This window comes from Halyomorpha halys, unplaced genomic scaffold, assembly GCF_000696795.3.
Source record: "Halyomorpha halys isolate HHAL.00 unplaced genomic scaffold, Hhal_1.1 Scaffold4154.1, whole genome shotgun sequence".
NCBI classification, from domain to species: domain Eukaryota; kingdom Metazoa; phylum Arthropoda; class Insecta; order Hemiptera; family Pentatomidae; genus Halyomorpha; species Halyomorpha halys.
In genome coordinates, this window is record NW_027108937.1 from 92,577 (window position 1) to 98,126 (window position 5,550).

The following is a 5,550-nucleotide window of genomic DNA, read 5'->3' on the forward strand; positions in this document are numbered from 1 at the left end:
GTAGGAGTAATAGTTTTCATGTAATTTGTTAAAATAAATTGATTAATAGTTGCTCGGACAATAAGCTGGATTTATGAAAAACTTTATTTCAGAAACCATTGGACGTACAGATATCTTCCAACGCTCAAATTAAATTTAGTTAAATTTACTATAAAATAGTTAATAATGTTTATCTTTGTAGGAGTAGTAGTTTTTATGATATTTGACAAAATAAACACACAAAAAGTTAATTTCTAGTTGTTCGTATAAAATTTTGGATTTTTGAAAAAATATATCTCTAGACCCATAAGACGCACGTATAGGTCTGCCGACACTCAAAATAAAGGAACTTTAACTTACTATAAAGTAGCTTAAGACACTTATCTTCGTAGGGTAGTAGTTTTTATGATATTCGCATATGAATATAAATTTGGCAAATGAAAATTTGTCCAAACAACAATAAATCTATTTATTTTAGCAAATTCCATGAAAACAACTACTCCTACGAAAATAAATATCATAAACTACTTTATATCTCATTAAACTAGCTTTAATTTGATTGCTAATAGACATCTCTACGTCACATAGTTCCTGAGGTATAGATTTCTCAAAATAAATTAACAAACTACTGATATTTCAGTGCATTTTTTTACGAAATATTGCTCTATCTCGAGAACTATTGAATGTAAATAGCTCTATTAGGGCTAATATTTCAGAAAATTTACTCTTCTTTAAATAATGTTCTTTTAGATTTTCTAGTCTTGTTGGTAGTTTTAAGAGATAGAGCTCCGAATGAAAAATAATTGTTTTTTTAAGGTTTTGGAACAGCCGCTATTTTATATTCCCCCAACTTATACTTGGCAGACTCATCAGTTTTGACTAGTAATTATACATAGTTTTCATTAAAGTAATCAATAATTTGGGTGAGATAACTGCCTTTTTTTCTCCTCTTGGGCTTTTGTACTATTCCTTTTCAGTAGCTCCGTGTGCATACGGCCTCAGTCTCTGTGTAACTCCTCCCCACTCCACAGAGAATAGTGGATTTAGAATTACTTCAATGTTATATTATATTTTACTAGACTATTATTTCCATCTTTACAGCTAATAACGACCCAATTACAAGAAATAATAAGAGTACCAGAAACTATACTTTTCCTACATTAACTAAGACACTAACTTAGCATCCAACTACCGTGACAGTACTCTTGTACAGCTATAATTCAAGCCAAATGGCCCCTAATTTGACAGTCAAAATGAGAAATAATGTGGAGCGGTGGTACATTAAGGCGATGCAGTACCTTCCCAAAGCAATGCCAACATGGACACAAACACCACTGCTACCTTATCTTCCAGCGTATCTCCAGGTAAGATTCAATACCGTACATACGTTTTAAGGTATAATTAATATTTATTTTGGGCAGTCTTTAACCAAGTGAAAGCCTCGAGAACTTTATGGACACTTTTCGAATTGTTTTCTGAACAAATTTGTGTTATAAACAACATATTAGTAAAAATCGTTAATTTATTGAGTATTTCAAAAATTAAAAAAATTAAGCATTTAAAACAGGCACTTTTCTTGACTTTTAATTAACGAAAATCAAGAATTACTTCTTAAAAATCTATTTATTTAAGAACATCAGTGTCTATTTACAACAACGATAAACTGCTCAATCTTTCTTGCAGCAATTCTACTTCTCAATTCCTTTTAATTTATGGATCTCAGGAGTAAGGGGACCGAGTGGGCCAATAGAGGAGGAAAACACTGGAGAACGAACGTTGGAAAAACGTGGAGAAGGAAAACACTGGAAGGAGTAATGTTTTCTCACTGTCATGTTTCTGCAACTTTTAAGAGTATAAAAGCACACACAGAGATTCTGGACGCTGACCACTAAACAAACTTGTAAAAGGGTGTTTAATTGGAAAAAAATATGACCAAAATTGGTCATTGCTTGGTCTATTAGTAATGCTGTCTTCCGTAGGAGTTAAAGGAGCCCTCAGATCGCGGGGTTCAGAGCTTTGTTACTATAAGGAGGATGTAAAATATTATATAATAATATAACTTCGGATACATAAAAAAAATATCAGTTTAACTTTTAACTTTTTATTCTGGTAAGTAAGTCCTCCGTTGAGGAACCATGCAGCCTCAGTGTGCCTAGATTAAACTTTTATTTACTTTGAATGTTGACACTTATCAAGAATAATTCTCTTTTTAATTCAAACACCCCATATTTTAAATTATATCCCGACTTCTTAACCTCAAAGTTAAGGGGTAAAACAGACACTAGGTACTGAGGCCGAGAGACCGTTCATCTCATGGGGAAAGGAAGGTTTACCAAGAAGATGAAAGGAGGTTTATAAATTTATTACTTTTCAAGTAAATACAAGATTATAAATATAAACATAAAAAGAGTTATAATTACTAAATTATTTCAATAGATAATATCATTACACCACACAAACTGATGAATTATCAAGAAAATACAACATAAAAAATAAAATACAGAAGCAAACCAACAATAAGAAAGATGAAACGAGAATTCTAATTCGTTTAGGAAACAAGTGAACCTTGCACCAGCGTAATTAGAAATACATTGCATCTCCTAAATTAAGAAAGACCAGACCAGAATTAGTTATCCATTCCAACATCATCTTACGAATTACAACCCTTTATATTTAAACAGAAGATATTCGTTGAAAATGAAAAGCCGGTTTTTTGGATAGCTAAATGAGTTACTGGCTCAAAATAATAGCTTTTATTGAGAGCTTGAAAGTAAATAGAAAACAGTCGAAAGGTACTTATACAAATGGCATTTTTAGTAATCAGTATAGCAGCAAAATAAACATCCAGAGCTTTATTCTGATTTCAATCATTTGGGCTGAACGATTGAATCATCATTAAACATCATATCGTATTCAATTACACTTAAACAAGCTGAGCCGAAGTTATTACAATTACCAATTACATTCTTATGTAATTGTTATTTTTTCCCAATAATTCCAGTAATTGCAATTGCGATTATAAATATGTACTTAACATCAAAACGGAAAAAAAAAATCCGAAAATTATATATAGTTATATGTAGTTAAGATAGGGCGCTATAAAAAAATCGATTTTATGATCGCGCTCTTGCGTATCGATTCATTTTGAGTTTTAGGATTTCTGCTCATAAGTTACATATTTAAAGAAACTGAATTCACATATGAGTTAAATTACATTTTACATTAAATTACAGGTAATTGCAATTACCAGCACTACGGTTGAAGAAGTAATTATGATTGTAGTTACAATTACTTACCATCAAGAAGCAATTTTAATTGTATCTTACAATTACTTCAATTTTTTTTTAAAACCACTAATTTTTCATGTTTTAGACCATTTAACGGTTATGTTAGTATAATTATAGTGCAAATGAAAGATATAATTGAATTGCTAATGTAATGATTCCTACCCAACTCTGATTCCCCTATACATTTCCTCAAATGATAATTTGAAGATTTTCCTGTCTAAAGTTAATGTTTTACCTTTTGAAATTGTTTTTTGACAAACTGGAATTCTACGCCAAAAACATATTTAGTTTATTTAAAAATTTCAATTTTCCTCTGTCAAATAGATATTATAAATCAAAATAATCAATCGAAATTTGATTTATCTACACGAGATGCTCCCATAATAAATTATTAATAATAACTTTCCAAAAATTGACATATTAACTTTTTAAAGAAAACTCCTTATCTGTACAAGAAGTTCCATGTTTTGGTTTCTTTCTATTTCTTTTCATAAGTTCATTCATTTTGGTTCTTTTTTGAAATATTAGAAAAATTTTAAAGGAATGAATAAAGAAAAACTCCCCACTCCACTGAAATGAAGCAAAGACAAAAGGATTCTAGAATGTCTTTAATCCTGTCTCTGATTAACCTTACACTCACTATTCTTCATAGATTCCTTCTAAAATTTTATCATAAGTTGATCTTTTATCACTATAATTTTCAGAATGTTCGGCCCTTAGTTTTTCCCTGCAATTTGAACTCTGTTTGATTCCCTAGGATGCCGATATCATAGACCATAATACCAACACCGATATAGTTACAATCTGGGCCCTGTTCATAACAAAGTACGAACTAATACTATTAGTCTTGTAGATTTATCTTAATACAATCACACTGACTTGTACAATAGTAACTTTTTAACTCCTGTAATATCACTAATAGTCCTCCCTATTATGAAAAAAAATAAGTATTAGTGTAATTAACACGATGTTTCTTTACTTGTATTCTGAATTAATACTATTAGCCTTCATTATGAAACAGGGCCCTGGTATAACTCCCTTATCCGGAAGTATACATTTTGATTTATACAAAGCTTATTAGTGAAGTTTAGCAATTACAATATAAAATCAGATATTATAATTAAAATTAGATAAAATCTTAATGTGTTTATGTTCGTTCATTGTTAAAATGTTTTTTTTTTAGAAAAATTCCTTATCAATTTCAACATTTATGAGACAAATTTGAAAAATTCAATTAATATCCCCTTCCTGTCATTGGCAAAATGAACCAGTTTTCCTTATTAAGAAATTACTTCTTCAAGTGGAGAAAATACTATACTGCAGATAGCTGGAATCCATTCTCTTTCCTGTAAGGAATGCAATGCAATATACCACTTGTTCCGAATTTCCGTTTATTCTCATTTAATTTATTGCTTATAAATTTTAGTAATTCTTAGAATAAAATACAACAATTTTATCGACCATTGGAACTGTCCCTTCACGTTCCATTAATTCCATACCGTAGCCTCAGGCTGTAGCTAGACTATACCACCTTAGCTGGACTGATATCAATACCTTGTAATGCCACACGACAATCAAAGGGAGAAAACTAAAATAAATTATAAAACAATGTTTATCCAAATAAATTAATAAATAAATAGCCAGTAGAGCGCTCACTCCGTAATAAACTAGATGGCGCAAGAAGATAAAGTGCTACCTCCGCCCACAGCAGACCATTCCAAACTCCTTAAAATGCCTAGAAATTGTATTAGACGGCATAAATGTATGTTTATTAAATATTTATTTGTATTATTAAAATAAAACTTTCTAAGAGGGTAAGAAGAAAAAAAAACGATTTTTGAAGTTTGAAAGATTATCAAATTCTTGAGGAGCAGAGAGGACTCACTTCCGTGACGACGTTCCTGGTCCCTATCATGATATAAAGGATCTCCGAATCCTTTGTTTTGTTTGGAATGCAATATTTTTATACCAGAGTGTACGGTTTAAGATCTCGAAATATTTTCAATTAAATGTCTTTATGAGAATTCCTTTTGCACAGGACATACAATGTTAAAAATTTAAACTTAGCTGAGACAAAAATGCTAATCGTAATTTCGAAGTATGAGCTAAAAGGCTTAAGAGAAGATCTTACATAAAACCTCCTTTTTTTAGAGTACATAGCAAGATAAAACTCACTAGAAGTACTGCTGTAAATAATAAATCACTAAGTAAATATATTGAAGATAGAACACGATATACACCAAGTTTACGATATATATTATGCGACTTTTTAATTACATGAGAA